At 31.7% G+C, this 22,945-nt stretch overlaps 1 protein-coding gene across 1 annotated transcript in view; it reads left to right on the top strand.

Annotated features, from left to right (window-relative positions):
- Positions 1-2,983: 2,983 nt before the first annotated feature.
- LOC134719009 (coronin-6-like) overlaps positions 2,984-22,945 on the top strand; it is a 241,453-nt gene continuing 221,491 nt past the window's right edge. Inside the window, exon 1 of the mRNA XM_063581918.1 lies at positions 2,984-3,084. The gene's annotated coding sequence lies outside the window, so the exon portion shown is untranslated. The remainder of the gene's footprint in view (positions 3,085-22,945) is intronic.

Here is a 22,945-nt window from a genome sequence, read left to right as displayed (position 1 = left end):
ATTTACCAATGACGCCAAGTATAACTGGGGAATATAAATATGGTCCCTGTGGTCTTCTGTGAAATAAATCAAAATTTGAATGAAATGCATATGGGTGAGTATAGACTTTAAAGGTGTTTATAATAACCAGAATGACCTGACCAATCATTTAGATTTTTGCACCACAGTAGAAAGACTGTAATGTTCGAGGAATTTAAGCATAATCTTTATACCATAAAAATTAAACAAACACAAAAACATAATTAAAGAAAGCAAACCAGTTAATATTGAGTGTTGTCTCTTCATCTTTATATCTTCACATTAAAGTAACTGTATTACTATTGATGGCTATCAGTTACATGTTCCTTGCATACACCTATTCTTGAGCCTTAATGTAACTCTATGGTAATCTATGACCCCATTGGACCCGCCTCTGAGATTCAGGCCAAAAGGCTTAACCTATAATCCATTGATTATATTTGATTACTTTCTATATCAAATAGAAGATGCGGTATTGAAACAGCTCTTCGCAAGAGACCAAACGAAACAAAAATGAACAACTATAGGTCATCGTACGGCCTTTAACAATGAAAAAGCCCACACCGCTATTAAGCACACCGAAACAACAAATGTAGTCAGTGCATACGAGAAAACTAACGGCTCAATTTTGGCACAAAAGTGTGAACAAAAAAATCTATACAACCACTGAATTACAGGCTCCTGGCTTTGGACAGGCACATACAGAATATGGCGGGATTAAACATGTTAGCGGGCACCCAACCCACCCCCTAACCGTACATTGACTGTTGTATGGTAAACACTTTCAAATATACTATGAAATTAGAAATCGGACGTGTGTATCTGTATGCTTTGTCATAGTTGCATCTGTTGACTTATTGTATTTTCCTACCAATTCACACTTTTGTATACATGAGGATTTTTTTAAATGTAAAAATTTCCTCCAAGTGTTTTTCGACAATACAACTGACATTATGGGTTGCTGTCTGCATGTTATGATGGTAAATTATTATTTTCAAACATGCATATTGGTTATAATCATATCAAAGCATAATCTAATACATGCAAAATTCATTGACAAACGCAATATTTTGTCAACGAAGCGTACAGTATAAAAAGGTGTAATGACAACGAAGCGTACACAACATGAAAATAGAGACATTTTAAAACGTGTATTTTTTTGTTTCTAGATACAACATAAACAAACGATCTTTATAAGGTTGTTGATTTATACTATGAAGTTTCCAAAAATATATGTTTTAAAAACTATGAGGTACGAGAAACATAAAGTTTTGAATGTTTAAAAATACCAAGCACGTTTTATCATTGATATCTTCGTGCGTTTTTTGATGTTTGTATAAAAAAAAATGTCACATTTTTGAAAAACCTTTTAGTAACTCATCAGTATTATGGCAAAGAATATATTGGTGCAAAATATTCGAAGAATAGATATTGGATTGTCTTTAAAAGTATGAATTCCTTACTGTCTGAACTCAGTGCTATACGGTGTGCTCGACTCGAACGCGTCAACGTCCGGTTTCATCTGTATCGGGGTTATACAGGATGTTTACATCACCACCAAACTATGGTGTTAAGAGGTTTGATATATATATATACAACAAAAAATTGACTACATTTTTTTCTTCTAATGTGATTGAATATATATTATTTAAATATTAACATTATAATAAAAAGTGGAAAAGAAACAATCACACACACATACACACACTCTCGCACTTGCATTAACATAACATAAATCAACTTGTGTATTGCAAAGAAAAATGTTATCTTTGTAAAGATCTGCTCTTTATGAACTGTAAGTTTGTTAATTTTACATAAGGACGATTTTATATTTTCCCCACTTTATTTGTGTTTGTACCTACTTACAATTAAGATTTTAAAGTCGGTTTTAGCATTTCTGAATGAAGGAGCTACCATTTGGTTAAACTTTTTAGTGGGCGCTTGGTTAAAGTCCTGCATGTTTTTTTTAGTTGTAATCTTTCATTGCTTTTTATTTTTCCGCCACTCTATATATACAAAAAGTACGGTCCTGCCGTTTTTGATAGTTTAAAAACCTGCCATTTATTTTTGGTAAAGTGACATATGCTTTTTTTTAAACTCAAAATTCCTGTCCTACTATTTCCAAATTTCATTCTAGTCTCCCTCCAAATAAAAATCAAATGGCAGCTTCCTAAATGTGATTTTTTTTTAACAATCCGTGTATTCATGCAACCTTTTTGTGGGACTACTTCTCCGACATTCACGGTACACCTTGGTGCAAGTTACTTAGTATAAAACCAATCTTTTAGAACGTTTGTTGGTTCCTTCGATGACGAAAACTACTGTTACTGTCATGCAAAGCCAAATTTGTATTAGGTTTTAAATTTTGCAAAACATTTCCTCTCCAATAATTGACAATGGGAAATGACACTGATTTTTCTAGTTTCCAGTTTTTTTTCCTGAAATAACATATGGATTTTGTCTTCAATGTGTTTGCTAAACATGCTAAAAGTGTCGTTTATCACAGGATTGGTGGGGTTCATGTTGCCAAGGATTTGTATAGTTAGACAAATCCCGCTTGATGTTGCTTAATCTTTAGTTTTCTATGTTGTTTCTTGTGTACTATTTTTTGTCTGTTTGTCTTTTTCATTTGAATTCGTGGAGTTGTGAGTTTCGAATTTTGAGTTTGACTATTCCTCTGGTATCGTTTGCCCCTCTTTAAGCCGCCAAATTCCAAATTGCTGACTGAATCGTTATAACGGTGAGGTTGAATTCCCTGTTATTTATAAACCATCCATGCATGACATTGTCTCAGAAACAAAATATCTATGCACCTTATCCTCACTTTCAGATGTAGAAAATCAGATGTGATTGTTTTCGGAGACAAGTGCTTCTGGCCATCCACAAGACTTGCGGTCATTCGATGTTCAGTACTTCAGTACTTTGATTTTATAATATATTTGGCGCGTAATTATTCGGAAGTTCTCAGAAGTTTGGAACATCTCTAGACTTTTAACTTCAACCATATCGGGAATAGCACGTTCGAACTGAACATTCACCAAAATACTACTGGTACTAATATTTACGGTAAGCGAATGTGTGTGTCATGTAGAACATGATTAGATGCAATAGACCTGTAAATTTCAATACACTCTGTCCAAAATTTTGCCAAGAATCCAGCAAAGTCGAGCTACAAAATTTATCATGTATAATTTTCCACAAACATGACAAAAAAGTGTCATGTACATGTACATGTACAGTAGAAACATATTATCATATCTATCATATCATAAGTAGACCTTTTTTTCTGACGAACAGTAGATCGTGAATTTAGGTAAAACTGTTATTTTTTTATTGTAAATTAATATTTTATTCATTATTTTTTTTTGCAATCATGATCATGACGATGTGATGGATGTGTGTGCTCTGAGACTGTCAGATTTTTTAATAACTGTGACAGCTATATCAAAGAGATTAGTGACTCGTGATATTGTGTTAAGATAGTCCCAGATTATCATTATGAGTTTAACATTTTGACATGAATTTTTTTTTAATACTTTTTATCATCATAAAGATTAAAAGATTATCTTTTGAGGATGCACTGTATCCTGATATGGTGTTCCTCACAGAAAATGAGGGCCCTCATGGGTTTTTTGATTATGTGATTACTTGGCCGTTTTTTTTAATGATTATTTGATTATTAAGCCAAATATTTCATGATTATTTGATTACATAGGACTGTATTTTTAGTTTATGATTATTTGATTACTAAAGATAAGCAAATATTTAATGATTATGTGATTATATTGGCAAAAAAATGGTGATTATGTGATTACTAGGACCCCCCCCATGAGGGGCCTCGAAAATCATGCACCAAGACTTCTTCAGCTTGTAGGTGCTGTTAAGGGAGAACCTTGGTCTTCCATGTCCAATTTATTGAACTTTGATTAAGAATGCATAAATGAGGTTTTGGAAAATTTTCTAAATTATTCTACGCAAATTTCAGTTTTGTATCTTTTAGGCACTGGGATAGCACTTACATGACTTAGTTAACTTCTTAAAATTTTGAAGTATACTGCTTTCATTTGTCATGAAATATTCTTGAAACAAAGACCTGCATGTGTCTAAACGTTTAACATGTACATGTACATGTGTATTAAGAAATTTAAAAGAATTGATTCATTTAGTTTACAAGAAGATCTGAAGAGTTCAGCCGACTTTGGGGTACATTAGGTCCAAGGCCATCTTTAAGGTGTCGTAATATGTTAATGGATCATTAGTTATCTGTTTGACCTTGATTTATCTATGTGTTATAACACAACATCTAAAATATAAATGTCTGATAAAATACAAGGTATTTAATTTATATAACCTTTTGCTCTAGGTGTAAATATTTATGGTTATACTCACCGCAAAAAGAAAATATATGTCCCCATTCAAATGCATTGATCGTTCTAACGGTTAACCCCCTTCCCCTGGATCCACCAATGTCAATGGTGACTTGAAGGAAAAGTGGGACTCACAGCTTCTTCTGTTGTCTGCAAAAATTCATGACAATTCACAGTTGTATTTTACCTACATTTTTACATGTTTTAAACACTAGCTATTAATATAACCAATGGGACATAAAATGTTAATACAAAAAACACCTCTTTCTGAGATTATTTATATATATTATTCGGAATGATGAAATAAGATGTATTAAATTAGGGAAGTTTTTTGTTGTTTTATCGAAAGTTTATTTATTTTGGAAGGATTTCCTCTTGACCAACAACAAGCTAGATAGATGTGAAATATATAGTTAAAAAAATAAATCTTGCAACCATTGGGTATGCAAATTAGTGAAGCATGGGTCATTCTTTGTTAGATACAGCCCATCACAGTCTTCAAATATAAATTGTCATTATGTTTAGCACAAAATCGTGCACATTATTAAAAAGTTGTGAATAAATTTATAAAAAGAAACAATTATTAATCTGCTATCAACACCCAAATTACTGAATAGCAATTTTCACATTAAAATAAAACAAAACACTAGACAAGGGTTCTGACTTTAAACAAGTACATGATTATTTGTTCAGTTTTAAACTAGTAAGTGCATTTTTATTGCCGTTCAGTATATTTAAAGCATATAAGTTTAATCTTTTAAATGATATTTGACAAATGAAGTCTGAAAGATAAAATTTGTTTATTTACCTTAAAAATACCTGTGCGGCGAAGATATTCAAGTGTCGTGAATCTTTAATAAGATCTATCTTGCCTTGTCAGTGAGAAAGGTATTTTGAAGTGTTTTGTATTTATGAATAAGAGGTTTTATTTTACGTTACAAACTTTGATGTAGGATTAAATATTCTAAACTATAAACAGGAAAATAGTTTTGTAAGAAATTTTTATTCTAAAGGTGAAAACGAGTTGAAGGTAAGCATTTATAAGTAATTGAGTTGTACATGTACATGAAATTTTCTGTAAGTTGTGAATTTTGAAATTTTTGTCTCCATTTTATAAAGTGCAATCAGTTGTGGATCCAGGGGGTCTGTGGGTTTAAACCCCCCAATCAGTGGCGGATCCAGGGGGGTCTGTGGGTTTAAACCCCCCTTTTTTGACAATCAATGCATTTGAATGGGAGCATATAGTTGGACGAAACCCCCCTGGCTACAGGTATGAAAAGTCATATCATTTTGGGAATATTACAGTTAAATTGAGGTTGTTATAAAGTCTTGACCTACAGTCTATGTAAAATTTTGAATAAAATCTTTTCACCTCATTTGAAGTGCAGTACCTATCCTAATAAAAATAAGGAGATATGATATTAATGCCAATGCTACAACTCTCCCCAAAAGTTCAATTAAAATGGATGTAAGCAATTATAGGCACCATACAGCCCCCAACAATGAGAAAACCCATACGGTATAGTTTGTTATAAAAGGACTTGACATAAAAAATTCGTAACAAAGCAAAAAAAAAAAAAAAAGCTGTTAATTTCTGTGTTGTTTGGTCTCTTATGAAAAGTTGTCTTAATGGCAATCATACCACATCTTCTTTCCACAACAACCACTACAATACAGGCTTGAGTTAAAGTGTACATATATATTTATTTGGCCTAAGTGTCAATATTTATAACAAATTATATGATCAAGCCTTACAAGTGTCAGGCTAAATAAAAAAGCATGTGTGTTTCCTGTTTCCCTACCTACCCTATATTTTAAGCTTAGAAATAGCCTACCCTAAAGTTTTTTTGGTCATTTTTCAATAAGCACTGTTAAAGTCAGGATTTCTCTCCCATAGACTCAATGTAAAAAAAAAAGGGTAAAATAAAAAAAAATCCCTACCTACCTACCCTATTTTTTTCAAAGAGGAAACAGGAAACACGCATATTATTTTATTTGGCCTCAAGATATTTTACCTTATTGTTAACTTTAAATAAAATGTTAAACTGTTACCAGTTTATGAAAGGTCCTGTAGCTCGAGGGTGAAAAGTCAGTTATAACATGTAAATAGTATTATAAACATTATTATAACCGGGATCAAAAGATTAATCGCTATGAATAGTTAAATTTCAGTTAATAGCCTGGTCATTTAATTTGTTTAACCATTTAATGTGTTGAAAATAAACTACTGAGTTGGATAGATCTACATTAATTTTCCATACATGTACCAGACATGTATTTTTATTATTCAACAATCCTGGAGTCTTGACACACTCTTAGAGGTCGTGATTCAAAGACTTATGGACAGTATCATATACGCTTATTTTTTCAATTGTGTCATGTGAATTTTCCTTTTCTATGTAGTAACAATGTTCATTCCAGTAACTTTCCTTTATACTTCCTGTGTAGGGTGCAAACCATGCTCTCTATAAGTCCACAACCATCATTGCATTGGAGACCCATTGATGGCCTTCAACTGTTGTCTGCTCTTTGGTCGGGTTGTTGTCTCTTTGAAACGTTCCCCATTTCCATTCTCAATTTGATTGCAAAGCAAAATTTCTGCCCCTATTGAAAATACTATCCCAAAATAGTATATTTGAAAATAGAGCAATCTCAGACTACTTAAGTTGTAGTCACGAATTACTTAAGAGGTCGGACACTCTGATGTGGGACTGCCTGAAAAAGTCCCCACAATGGCTGACCAAGGTGTTAGAGCAATCTAGGACTACATTTATAGCAGCCGAGAATGTTTGAGTTCATGTATCGGTATAGGAAATGGACATCATGTAAATGTGTATTTAATATAAAAATTAATAGCTTTCCATTTTATATCAGTTCTGTGTAAACTTTAAAGCCCTGATAACAGTATTGTATGTTTAGGAAATTAAAAGTCTTCAATTTTATTCTGTCAGGATTATAGAACTAATTTATTTGATAAAATTATTGTATACTGATCCATCTTTCACAAATCAGGATTTACATTTTCAAGGTAAGAACAAAATGAAGTATATAGATATTCATACACCATAAATACCTCTCTTAGTGGGTCTAAGCAAGACTGAGGATCTGTTGATTTTTAAGTAAGCCCGACACATGAAATTCAAATTATTGTGCATGAAAAGAAGTTGGGTTGGGCAAGTGAAATTACAAGCATTATTATTATAATATTAACCAGATACAGGAATCAACTCCCCTGGGTCCCTTCCTCTTAGTTGTTGGTTCAGGACTGTTTCCTTGTCTGCCATAACTTTTCATGTCTTAACTTACCCTTAAACACATTAAATAGATATTTTTGATTAAGGACTGTTCCCATCATTTTTCAATCAACAATTATTAAAGAATAGACATTTCATTTATAAATAAATAAATTATTTTACTTCACTATGTATACGTACACCACTACGCTATGAGGCAGAAGACAAGTATACATATATTTGGCCTGAACAATAATAGCAATTGAATATTAATGTACAGAGATATTATTTAACATTGCATTACTGTCACCAACACTAACAAGCATCCCCTTTGAAAATCTTGCAACAAGAGCTTAACCTAAATTACCATGGTTACGTAATGTTTTGCATATATCTTTGTGAAATATTACTCCATAGGTGACATACCTGGTTTATAAACGTGTTCTTGTAAATAAGCTCTTGAGATTTGTTTCATTGTTATAAAAATTTATTAAATCAAGAATGTAAACAAAAGATATAGCTGTTTGTCTGGGACATGATAAAAGGGACCAAATAAACACTTATTGTTCACATTTTATCTTATAACATTTCTTATTACATATTGTAGTGTACTCCACTAGAAGACAGAGAACATTCAAATAGTATGATAAAGATTTGACTATTTTTTTTATCAAATGAAATGAAACACAAAGACTTATATAAGGGTTGTATAATAAAGGGGAGTAAATGTATGTTTGATGAACTAAAGCTGTAATTAAAATAAACAAAAAAATATGCAATATATATACTTCAATGGCAGATTTAAGGGTTGGCTCAGGGAAGTTGAATGCATTCTAAATATGCTAGTGTAGATTATACATGTATTCTCAGTCACTGTGTTGAATTAAACCCTATTAGTGGCCTTGGCTGTTTTCTACACTTTGGTCTGGGTTGCTGTTAATGTGTTTCTTTGACATTCTCAATTAACACTGAAGGTGTCAGTCTGATATGGTATATACTATCTAATTTATACCATCTATAGAAGATAAAGTGGAAAAACTATATCTTTCAATATTTCAGGAATTTGATCTTATTTTATATTAAAAAAAGTATAAATGAAGGATATTATTACACATTTAATTTAAAGAAATCATGATATTTTGTATAATACACCAGCTGCATTTATACGAAGAATATTTTCTTTAAAAAACACTTCTTTAAATACACGTTCTTTTTAAATGTTACATCATAATTCTCTGTGCTTTAATTCAAATTGATTAATTTACAAGTCTTAATTCTCTGTGCTTTAATTCAAATTGATTAATTTACAAGTCTTATTCGATTCATTGTAAATATATGTTGAATATTTATTTATTTTTTAATTTTCAAAATCAAAGATTTTTTTTTATAAGTTTGTGGCTGTCATCACTTTCAGTCTTTAAAATAATCAATTAATATTGAACAATAACCAATCACTATTCAGAAGGTACTCAGGTTGACAAGTGGAATGAATCAGCTCTGAGTCATGTCCTCAGGTGAACCAAATACACAACTGCATTCAATTAAAGTGAAATTAGCTGTAACAGTATTTTGACTGTCATTAGGTAGGGTTGCAATTGTTTAATGACCTCTTTTCTGTTAACACCTGGATTAGATTAGGCTTAAATACACAGTAGATTGTGATGCAATCATTTAATGCACAGACTGGAGCTAGATTGTGATGCAATCGGATTATGTAACACAAACTGTGATATTGATCTGGGAAAATAAACAAAACTGTTGATGATAAGGTCGCAGAGAGTGAATTAATGGAATATTTGTAATACAAGATAACATTTGATTCATTTTTCGTATAAAATTTCGAGGAAATCAGCTTTTGTGCTTTAAATAGTGGCAACTTGAATTGTTAAAAGAGAATTTTAACTATATTAATTCATAATTTGGAAATAAGAATAAAGTGTCTGACCAATACGTGGAAAATTTGTCAAGGGAATAAATGATCGATTAATGGCACCAATTTGAACCCAAGTGAGTAAATTTTTATTACAAATTATATAATTATTTGACATTTATAAAAAGTATCGGTTATACTATTTGACATTTAATGATTGAAACATTGGAAGAGATGATCAGTTATTTGACCTGACCAATTTACATACCATTATGTAATCAGTCGTGTTTTTTATAGAGCAGAAAGTAACATGAATGACATTCTAAATATGTGCAGTACATGTTGTTTTGAATGCACTGAGAATGCAATACATGAATAGCAAATTTGCATACAGATCTAAAGTACAATTGACTTTCTTTTAATATATGCAGTATGTATGCTTTTTGTCGAGCCTTCGACTTTAGTCAAAAAAGCGAGACGTAGCGATTCTACATTCCGGCGACAGCGGGGGCGTCAACAAATATTCGCTCTGTGGTTAAAATTTTTGAAATTTTAATAACTTTCTTAAACTATACTGGATTTCTACCAAACTTGGACAGAAGCTTGTTTATGATCTTAAGATAGTATCCAGAAGTAAATTTTGTAAAAATAAAATTTATTTTTTTCCGTATTTTACTTATAAATGGACTTTGTTTTTCTGTGGGGAAACATTACATTCACTCTGTGGTTAAATTTTTAAAAATTTTAATAACGTTCTTAAACTATCCTTGGTTTGTACCAAACTTGGACAGAAGCTTATTTATGATCATAAAATAGTATCCAGAAGTAAATTTTGTAAAAAGATTTTCTTCCAGTTAACATAACACAGTCGGCAGTTAAAGTTTTCAAAACATTTATTAATAGATTCATTTACTATAGATTTTTACCAAACTTGTATAGAAGCTAGCTTTTTACAATCATAAGATTGTATCAAGAGGAATATTTTTATTGATTTTTTTCCTCAATTTTGTTGAGCCTACGATTTACAGCAAAAGTAGGCGAGGCACTGGGTTCTGCGGAACCCTTACAAATTTTATTTGATTTACACAAGCAAATGTTATGTTCAGTGGCATATTAAGAAGGGGGAGGGGGGTCTGGGGGTTTGAATCTTTCTTGTTTTTGACAATAGTGCTGTTTTAGTTGGTTGAAGCCACCCTTCATCCTCACCCTTGATGTTTCATACAGATTTAACAGGCGCTAGCCAAAAAGGACTGAAGGGGAGTTGGGGGCAAAAAGGGACCATGCATATTTGTGAGGCATTATTAAGATATTTAAATGCCTGTTTGCACTTGTTTTTAGTGGACCTACTGGTTCCTTCTTTCAAAGTCCTGGAGCTGCCAATTGCAGTGACAGTCAGGAGGGAGATTGGAAAAGTGGGTAGCTTAGTACAAAATGTACATGTGTTACTAACTTGGACAGTTTTCCAGTCAGATCCTGAAAATACCAGTGGTGGATCCAGGGTTGGACACCCCCCCCCCCCCCCCCCCCCCCCCCCCCGCATTTTTTTGGATCATCAATGCATTTGAATGGGAGCATACTGTTTGACCCCCCCCCCCCCCCCCCATTTTACTCTGGGTTGGGACCCTTTTTAAAATGGCTGGATCCGCCACTGAATACACAGGACAATTGCACAAAGATGTTAAAGTTGTGCATCTGATTATGAAATGTTTTGAGGAACTTTTCCTGACCACTTATCGTTTGGACTTTGGAACTAAGTAATTTTGAGGAAAAAAGTCATAATTTGACCCACTTAGTATTGCACTTTGACCTATTTCTTGTTTAGCTTCTGTCTAAAAAATATGTTGCCTTTGCTATTTTTGGATACCTATTGTGGAGAAGATTTGGTTGTTATAAGTTATAATGACAAATCAGATGACCAGCTGTTTCACTAATAACCTTTCTGCTGTCAGCTGTTGACCTCATATATTTCCATGAGTTAACTAGACAGATTAATTAAATGAGGGTAACTATTATAACATCTGAAATAACAATATATAGCTGTATCTAAAAATAATATCATATTTTTTTCAGTCGCATATATATGTTTGAAAATTGTATTATAATTATTCTGCTCATTCTGGGCGCCGTGATTGGCAAATAAAATATTTGTTTGTTTGTTTGTTTGTTTATAATATTAAAAGCAATTATTAACTTCCTTTTTTTTTCTCGATCAGAAGGAATTTTTTTAGATGCTGAAATTTAAAGAATAAATATAAAATAAAAGGGTTAATACTGAAATATAAAGAATAGAGATTAAAAGGGTTTTGAAATGTAATGAAGAGGAAAATCAGATGATCAGCTGTTTGGTCTTAATAACCTACAGTCAGCTGTTAAGCCAGGGATGATTAAAATAATTAACGCCTGGTCAAGAGATTAACTGACAGAATAAATGTTATAACATCTGAAGTAATAATATTAGCTCTTATTTAAACATGATCATAATTTTGTCAGTTTCATATAAAAATCAAGGAATTGTATATTTAAAAGGAATGGAAACGCGGCTCGAGATCAATCGGGATACCCGCAGCGCACCCGCAGAGCTATAAACCATGTCTGGCTCAGGCGGAAGTATGATGAATAATATAAAAAATCATGACGGAGTTCCATTTCCTGTCATATAAATCGGTCTTTTAATTCACGGGGTCATCTTGCTTGAGACGATATAAATAAGAGAGAAACCCGAAATCAAGAATAAACTTTTATTCCTAGCAAAAAAGTAAGGTCTTAGGTATCATTTTAATGCCTCATCAAACATACGTTTGTTATATTGTATTGAGTAAATTCTCATTAGAATAGACCTCGGTCTTGAAAATTGAGGGAGTTTCATCCGGATTACAAAACAAAAAATACTGTGTTTTGATTTTTTTTCTAAAAACTTGAAAACTACGAAGTGCAAAACAAAACAGTTGATATCAATGTGAAGCTGAAACCTTATTCTATCGATTACGCCTTTTTTGAAGTTTCTTGTAACTTTTATGAATTTTCTACGATTTTTCGAAATTTCAGTTTTGAGTTTCAATATTCTGTCAAAATGTGTCTATCAATCTGGGAGTGCACTACGATTTCTTTATTATATTGGAAAGTAGAAAGAAAAAAAGTGAGAAAATGAGATATCATTTTAAAGAAGGAATATTTTCCTACAGTTTGGTCTAAATTACGAATGCTAAATGAAATTGGTACAATATATATGATTTTATTTCGAAACATATTGAAAATTTGAATTTGTGCGTCAACAAATACATAGACACTTTGTATTTTGGTATAAGTAAAATAACTGCATGAAATAGATGTGACCTTGACATATGATTTAAAAGCTTCGTCTTTTTTCTATCGCATAGTGTTGGTTTTTTGAAAATGGTTATAAAAACGAATTAGCTATGATTTTTCAAAATCCCATGTTTATAGTTCACATTGACGCCATTTTGTTTGAAATAACAGACGAGAAATATATAGAAGACACACGATTGGGATTTATTGTGCCTTTTTAGATACCATGCACGATGATATGCATTTTTTTTGTCAAATGCTGCTTTAGATACTAAATTGTTGTTTGGTAATTGCAGTTTGCCATTATAAAGCGTTGCCGCAAATTATCATACGAAACAGCAAAACTGTTCCTTCTTTTTTTCTCCCAGAGCAGTAATCTATAGGCCGCAAAAGTATTCCTTTGGTGTTTAAATAAATAAAATGCGAATGTGGGAAAGTTTTAACTGTTGCTAATTAGAAAATTTATTGCATCTCTGCATAATTTAGCATTAATTAACAGGTGAGCTCGACATTATTAATTTTCAACATCTTAAAAGTATGTAAGACCAGAGACAAATTAGCTTATCATTGATACATGATATATTATACCTGCAAAATACATGATATATTATACCTGCAAATTGGAACATCCTGCATGCCGTTGTTTATTATAACACCTGTAATCTAAGTTCTTTTATCTAGATAATATACTGCAGTTGTTTACATTTTCCTTCCTTCATAATACTTAAATTAACTTCTTTCTTTAACAGTCATTTAGTTACATTTTTAAAATGTCCTTTATTTTGCATGAAAACTTTTAAACACTCGTAAAATGTCCGATATCATCTGATTGTGACCTGAGACTACTATATCAGTTGTGACATACCTTCATGAAATATCACGATAACAAACATTGAATAATAAGTTTTTTATTAGTAACTTTGCATGTGGTCAAAGCAAGAGATGCATCATAATATTTTCTTTGAAGTCGGCCGCGTTTCCATTCCTTTTAAATATACAATTCCTTGATAAAAATAGCTTTTGAAATTGAGCAGAATGATATGTGTTCAGATGGGTGATTTCCACTAGTCAGTAGCCTTAATTTGTTTCCCTAATGGCATTTCAGAATGAAGGGACTATAGTGATTATCAATTTTATGATCAGAAAATCGGTCAGTTGTAGAATTTTTTCCAATTAAAGACAAATCCCTCTATTGTTTATGCGCATATACCAGCGCAACAGTACTATTCCAGAATTGGATATATAAATTAATTATGTGAATTAAGTGTATCTGAAACAAACAACAAAACAGCAAACGATAAAATATATGATCAAAAGAGAGTCAACTATATATACAGCAAACTAACAACTGTCAAGAAACGAAACAAAAATCTGGATACTCGACAACAAGATGGAGGGGGGTAGGACCTTTATCGGGACTCCGGGATCGGGTGTTTTAAGCTCGGGATTTCGGGATCCGGGAATCCTTTTTAACTTTACTTTATTTAAATTCGGGACCTCGGGATTTCGATTTTTTTAAGTCCGGGATTTAGGGATTGGCCAATCATATATTATAATATAAAAATAATTTCCATAATTTGCTACGTGTATGGATTTATCTGTTCTAGTGAGACATTCTCTTTGGTAGCCTAGGTTTTAAATTGTATTTATATTTCCACAAATCATTAAGAAAATACGAAAATCATCAATCATGTCATCAAATTTCAATGTATCTATAGAATTAGAAACCTTACGTACCTATATGGATATGGCAAATTGCACATACGTATTTTGAATGTGTAAGGCGATTACATTTTTACACAAATATAATATTCAGATTTCTGATAAGCACCAACAAATCAGTAACCCAACGACGCATACGTGTAAAATAAAGTCCATCTAGAGAAGTTAACATTTACGCTTCTAACATTGTAGGTTTTTGTATTTGACCACTCCCGAGTATGATCCAATTTGCCAAATTTTATATTTATGTACTAGGTGCGCAATTTTTATATAAAAAAACCCAACATAATCCTGCCTGTGGAAGAATTAAAGAGGAATGCATATGAAAAAAGAATGTGTCCAAAGTACACGGATGCCCAACTCACACTATCATTTTCCATGTTCAATGGACAGTGATATCGGGTAAAATAATCTAATTTGGCATTAAAATAAGAAAGATCATGTCATAAGCAACATGTTTACTAAGTTTCAAGTGATTGGACTTCAGCTTCATCAAAAAACTACCTTGACCAAAAACTTTAACCTGAAACTTGCACTTTCATTTTCTATGTTCAGTGGGCCTTGAAATTGGGATCAAAAGTCAAATTTTGTCTTAAAATTAGAAAGATCATATCATAAGCAACAAGAACTTCAAAAACTACCTTGACCAAAAACTTTAACCTGAAGCGGGACAGACGGACGGACGCACAGAGCAGGAAATATAATGCCCCTCTACTAGTCTATCGTAGGTGGGGCATAAACAATCAATAGTTGATTTGAGAAAAAAAGTCGGACTATGTTCCATTCATAATCACGATATGACAACTGTATGAGTATACTTAGACTGAGTTTCTAGCAATATGACGGAATATTTTGACATAATAGATGCCTATGGATGAATGATGAAAACAGTAGTATGTTAAATAGACCCCGTTAACACTTACACGAAATTGAATCGATCTTTTAAGAACATCTCTCATTTACGATCTTTTTAGAACTTGTGATTTTAATTTAGTATACATTGCAATCCTAAAATAATCGGTCATTTCGTTAAAAAAAAAACTCTTAGTAAATAGAATAAGGAAATATTTGGTTCATAAGATGTGCTTCTGCATTTATTAATTATCTTTTTGATTTATATGCATAAGTCCTTTTAAAAACAAAGAAATGTCAGAATAATTTTACTTATAACGGTCATTTTGTTTGAAGATGAGTAATTTACAGAAAATAATAAAAAAAAATAATAATGAATAAATACAATTGAAATGATAGTTTTTAAAATGTGCACCGATTAACACACGTATATTTAGCGAATACGGAACGAATAAGTAACGGTATCAGTCGAGCAATGAAACGGGTCAGGAGCTTGTAATTACGTTGTTGTCGTTAACGTGTTACATATTTGTTTTCAATTTATTTTTTTATTTTTTCATAAATTAAGCCGTTATTTCTCGTTTGAATTGTATTTCATTTGTCATTTCTGGACCTTTTATAGCTTTATATGCATTATGAAATTTGCTCATTGTTGAAGGCATTACGGTGACCTATTATAAATAGTTCCTGTGTCAATTGGTCTCTTGTGGAAATTTGTATTATTTGCTATCATATCTTTATCTATCAGAAAAATGATGCAAAAAAACGACGTATACATTTTTTTTATCTTCATGTTCTGTCAAATCATTTGAGTATACGGATGAAACTCTGAAATCAGTTACTTATAAGAATATATTAAACTGACCATGCACAGATTTATTTTGATATCTACATAAAACAATTTGAATTGTAGATCGATTTATCTAAGCGTTTAAACTTAAACAAAAATCAGGGTTACGTTCAATATCGTAGCGGCTACATAGGGCTACGTAGATTTATGACTATTTAACATGTAGCTAGCCTATATAGCTAGCTGCTACATAGATATTGATTGCAGCTAGCCTAGCTACTCGTTCATCAGATCAAAATCTATAATACGTAGCCGCTATTATAGTGAACGGAACCCGGTTCATAAACAAATCAATCTTTTTAAAACTACATTTGGAAGTGGTATTTTTAAGTCCGATTTTTCCGAGTCATATTTGCATTATCGGCTCCTCGATCTTTATTGTTAGGGGTCTTAGATTTATATTGATTTTAAGTTATTATCATCAAAATAAAAAGGAACAACATTCTTAACCGCGAAATTAGAATTCATGATATCAAAAGCAAAGGTCTGTCTTGTCTTTCAGATATACTTTGACTGAACTATGAAATGATATAACAAATGTATTCACTATTTTAAGAAGAATTTCTGTTCAACACATAAGCACTTTAAATAAGTTGAATAGAAGCATAATCCATTCGCGTGTACATTTGTTCAACGCATTGTTTTCCAACCACCGGATTTATATTACATGTCTGTGAAACTGATTGAAAACTAAGTACTATCACGTGTAAATTAATATGCATTAATAGTAGTTTAAAACAAACAAACAACATAACAGCAAATAACGAGAACTGTGTTGTCCGTAATTTGTATAGGAATAACGCCCAAAACCGGCGGAACGGCTTTCGACGTTATATTAGAATTGGCGCAATGTATTCCCGCCATTTCAAATTGTTAACCCTTTTGTAGAAATATCTCTTTTTCCATGCCGGTGACCCCATCTTTTTATTTCATGATTTTATCTAGAAATATACAATGCATATTCTGTTGAATACTCATCGAGAAATTATTGGTCAATTTTTTTTAAACATCATTCTTTCATAGTTATTTCACAATAAATAAAGGCGGGAAAATTATTATAGCAACTTATCGCTATTATTTTGCCCTCAGAAATTGGTAATATTATTAAAATAGTTTGTATTAACAACTTGGTTAACAGAACAAACAAGTTTTATGGGAAACCAACTTTTAAAAAAAATATTACACTGCTATTGACTAGAGGTCCCAATTTCCAAATTCCATGAAAAAGACGGCGTTCTAAATCGAAAATGAGGTCGGTGACCCCATTATTTTATTTGCTGATTTTGAAGCTTTTACCTAACCTAAAGTAAATATAAAATATAAAGAAGATATTATTGGTAGATCTGAATAGAAGGATTTGTCTTTAATCCATTTCAACTTTCATTTTCAATGTATTAATATTATAAGTGAAAAACATTGATCTATAAAATGTATTTTTTTGAAAGCATTAAAACACTGAACAGTAAATCCTTTTGTACATTAGTCATTATACATGGTATACATGTACATTGAATATCCATCCGTGTTTGAGCTAATCTTCCTAAACACTACAAATATATATGACATTCAGAATTATTACAAATTTATAGAAAGACTGTTACCAAATTCCTGCATTTATTGCATACATAAAACACTGATTCGATTAGTCAACATGCTGCAGTCTGATTATTCCAGTGATAACTATTATGATTAATCAAGTATTGATTTTTTCATTCAATTCCAAACACAAAAGTCATCACCCACATCTTTTAATTTTCAGTATTGTTAGATATCTGATTCTCTGTAAGTAAAAAAAAAGAAAATAAAACAGCCAATATAGCTTCAAATTATGGTCTCTCAAGTTCTTTTTCGTTCATTTCTTTCAAAGACTTATCTACTATCTTGAAGCTTCTCATAAAGGAGTAGGTCCGGTAAGACCTCTTTTTGGCCCCAAAATATAGCGGTTTTACAAAATTGTTAAAATGTAAACTTTTACTTAGTTATTGGATAGTAGAATGGTTCTGCTACATAAATATGGGCTGTTTTTGACAATACAATGCACATATATTGGGTACTAGCACCATGAAGTCGTGCTAAATTACTGAAATCTTCACAATTCCAGCATTTTAGTTAAATTTTAGACGGTTTCCGGGTGAAACGAAAGTGGCCGCATTCGTGTTCATCCAAAATATTGAAATGGAAGTTGTATTTGATGGAAATACATAACATATGTAAAGATTGAGGATGAACACGGATGCGGCCACTTTCGTTTTTGACAAAAAACATCTGAAAAGTGACATTTTTTCGGATATCTGGTAGATTTTTCATATTTGAGCTTGAATCGGATCGTTTTTAATGACTTAATAAGTTAAAATCTTGCACATAAATTAATTGAATCATATGAAATAGACACTTAAGTGTTTAAAAAGTGGTCAAAATCTTTCGTCAGATGAAACTGAAATTTGAGGCCAAAATCGGTCCTTACCGGACCTACTCCTTTATTGATGCTACCCTTTTTCCCCTTTCTTAAAGTTAAAGATTATTTCCCTTGCTCATTCATGTTCTTCTTCCCCTTTTGGTGATGCCTCAGTGGCTGAGTAAGTAGTTACTATTGTATTCACTATCCAGTCAACACTGAGGTTGTGAGTTGAACCCCACTCTTGTAGTCATGTGTGTGCACTCAACTCCAAGTTTAATTGACTAGGATACAATGTAGTTAGTTTCCCTAAATGTTGGTGGTTTTCCTTAATAAGGCACTCCAGCTTCTTCCACCAATAAAAACCAGTTGCCAGGAAATAGCCTAAATGCAGAGCTTAAAAGTGGTGTTAAAACATAAAATAAAAAAATAAAATCCCCTTTTGGTGATTATAAATACTCACCTTGTCATTTTAGATTATAAAAAATTGATAAAATTGATGTAAAAAATATACATGTATTGTTTTACATTGTCTTATCGGGGCCTTTTATGGCTGACTATATGCGGTATGGGCTTTGCTCATTGTTGAAGGCCATACGGTGACCTATAATTGTTAATGTTTGTATCATTTTGGTCTTTTGTAGATGGTTGTCTCATTGGCAATCATACCACATCTTCTTTTTTATATGTATGAGATAAAATATTTGCAATGAATTCTTAAGCTCCACATTTTCTATAGTTCATTGGTTGAGTCATGGAATGCATTAAGCAACAGGATTGACACATTTAAAAGATATTGATAAAACCACAGTCAGAATCAATATCAGACTTGTTTAGTCATAACTAAGTAAGTGTAAGAATATGCAGTGATCCATGTCAATGTAAACATTCACTGTTGTCAATTTCAGTGTACTTTTCCATAGCACATGTACAGGTACAGGTAAGGGCTTTTGTTTTGTAAAAAAATAAAATAAAACGGACAATTAAAAATTTTTGATTAAAGGAAAATCTGTAGACATTTAGTACAAATATACATGTATATTATAGGGCAACTTTAAATTTTAAACCCCAAAATGTTATGTTAAGTAAAGCCAACGTGAAGGACACTTTCTATTATTATTAAAGACATAAATGTAAATATTTAGTTGATGTAATGAATTGACGTTCCTTATCAGGTTTTCTTTATTTTGAATGTTCAACTATTCCTTAGTCAAATTATGTCTGTCTGTTTGTGCTAGTGACTCTTTTTTAAATAAGAATTGATGACTGTTTGGGTTAAAATTTATCAATTTATTGTCACTATGATCAAGCTCTTAGGATTTCTATATTTAAAATGTTCATAAACTTTGTCTGTCTGTTAAAAATGGTAATGGTTTTCTGATCCTTATTTAGAACTAATGAATGCTTGGGTTCAAATTTATTGAATCATTGTCCCTATCAAACTCTTCAGTTTTTCTTTATTTTTAAAAATGTAAAGTTTTTAGTCTGGCTGTAATTGTGGACTGCTTTCTTTTGTCTCAAATGGAATTGATGACTGCATGGGTTAATATTTATCAAATTATTGTTGCTATACAGCTCTAAGGTTTTCTTTATTTATAATGTGCATGACCTTTATAAGTCTGTCTGTGATACTGAATTCTATTTCCTTTTCTTAAACTAGAATTGATGATTGCATGCCAGGATTATTAAATTTGTGAAATCAGATTTTCTGTATTTGAATTGATGGCTACATTTTTAAAAGTTTATCAAATTATTATTGCTATCAATTTTATTCAGTTTCCCTCATTCTGTCTATTTTTAATCTTTTCCTAATTAAGAATTGATGACTGCATGCAGTGAGGCCTAGAGGTTCAAATTAAGTCTGTGTTCGAGGTCTGGGACCTGTCTTTTTTATACCGCTGGGGTCCATGGATTTATTAAAAAGTTTTGACATGCAGGACCTTCCATTCGTAACTCTGATACTTTATACCAGACCTATGAACTTTTTATGGAGGCCCTCTTTTTTTGAAAATTCATATGGTCCTGGCCCCTTTTAAAATGTTTTGATAATAAAATTTGACTCCCTGGACATAGGACAAATTACTTCTTCAATATAATTATTATATGATACGTCTTTATAGACGAAATGCGCGTCTGGCGTATTAAATTATAATCCTGGTACATTTGATAACTATTTACACCACTGGGTCGATGCCACTGCTGGTGGACGTTTCGTCCCCGAGGGTATCACCAGCCCAGTAGTCAGCACTTCGGTGTTGACATGAATATCAATTATATGGTCATTTCTATAAATTTTCTGTTTACAAAACTTTTAATTTTTCGAAAAACTAAGGATTTTCTTACACCCAGGAGTAGATTACCTTAGCCGTATTTGACACAACTTTTAGGAATTTTTGGGTCCTCAATGCTCTTCAACTTTGTATTTGTTTGGCATTTTAACTGTTTTGATCTGAGCGTCACTGATGAGTCTTATGTAGACGAAACGCGCGTCTGGCGTATTAAATTATAATCCTGGTACCTTTGATAACTATTTATAGATGCATTCTGCAGTAGTACATGAATAACCTGTTATTGTTCTATTGTTTATTGGATTTTTTTGTTGTCACACACTAGTTTTGTTTTGTTCGTGTTATAGTAATGAATAATTGTTCTGTCATCAATAATAAACAACAGTCAATGCTAAGTCCTTCAGATATAGATCTGCATTGTTTATTATCTTGATCTAGTTATGAATGCAAATGACTTATTAGTTCAAGAAATCTTATGGGATTCATTAGTACTGTATTATTCATGGGATATCAAAATTTGTCATGGCTTTTGTTCAAATTTGATTCATTAGTACTGTAAAGACAGTATTATTCATGGGATATCAAAATTTGTCATGGCTTTTGTTCAAATTTGATTCATTAGTACTGTAAAGACAGTATTATTCATGGGATATCAAAATTTGTCATGGCTTTTGTTCAAATTTGATTCATTAGTACTGTAAAGACAGTATTATTCATGGGATATCAAAATTTGTTTATGGCTTTTGTTCAAATTTCAATGTTCAACAAAGTTCAATCTTTTTATACACTTGTACAGTATGCAAACTCTGCTAAAACCATGAAAAAGATTATATACATGTATCCTCTGTCTGGAAAAATTAGTATCCAAGAAAATGAATTCATCCACGTATAATGACCTGTAATGGTTTACTTTTACATTGTTACTTGCTTGGATGAAGAGTTGTCTCATTGGTGCTAGAGTTCCTTTATCTATGTATGTCTGAGGTCCTTGCTTTCTATATGTAGAACCCAGTCTCTATTTTGTTGTCTGTACAAAAGAAATAAATGAAAATTTTTAGAAAAATACTGATCTGACTCCTATCCTACATTTAGTTCCCAAATGCCATACGCCATGATCACTGTCCAAATATTTCAAAATGCAAATTTTTTATCAAGAATTTAAATATTTACCCAAGGCGTTTTCTAATATAAACTATATCAAATTTAAATAACTCTCCTCTTAGATATCATATACATGTATAATGGTAGCTGAAAATAATTATCTATCCACTTTTCTCATGTCTTGAAGGTTACATAAGGTGAAATGATGATAATTATTAAAACAATAGGTTAGATTAAGACGAAATAGGATATAGTTTATGTCTTGATAGGGGTACAGTTGAAAAACCTAAAGGGAAAAGTTTCATCATTTGATCTTTATGAAAAACTGTGTTTTCAAGGTTCATAGAAAATGCATTAGACACATGATAATTGTGTTGAAGAGTGTCACATGGGAAAAAGGTTGGATAAGGCCCATAGAAAAAACTATATGTTTTGATGAAAAAATACTTGAACTTGTGAAGTCATGAACATTTAACTTGCAATTAATTTAAAAGAACCACAGGTTGCATTTGCTCATATTGGAATTTATCTTTATATTCATTTTTCCTTCAAGGTCCATGTACAAATCTGGAGTCGATTTCACAAAAAAACTTACGATTAAGACTGGTCGTAAGTCATGAACAATTCAGTATATTTACGATCAATCTAAGTCGTAAGTTTTTTTGTGAAATCACCTCAATTAAGAATCTTAAATTTATATTTACAATTATTGTTTGATTGCTGTTTCATCCAATTGAACCCAACATCCTTAATATTTATTTGATATCAATTTTAGTGGGTTTCATGGGTAAGCTAACTATCTAGGGAAACCACAATTTTTCTCATTTTGAAATGTTGGAAGACCCATTGGTGTTGTTGTCAGAGCTGTTTTCGACTCTTTGGTCGGGTTTTCTCTTTGATACATTCCTCATTCCCCATTTCCATTCTCAATTTTATCATTACA

Source organism: Mytilus trossulus, chromosome 5, assembly GCF_036588685.1.
Source record: "Mytilus trossulus isolate FHL-02 chromosome 5, PNRI_Mtr1.1.1.hap1, whole genome shotgun sequence".
NCBI classification, from domain to species: domain Eukaryota; kingdom Metazoa; phylum Mollusca; class Bivalvia; order Mytilida; family Mytilidae; genus Mytilus; species Mytilus trossulus.
Note: the sequence above shows the minus strand (reverse complement) of the source record. Positions and strands in the feature narration are given on the sequence as shown.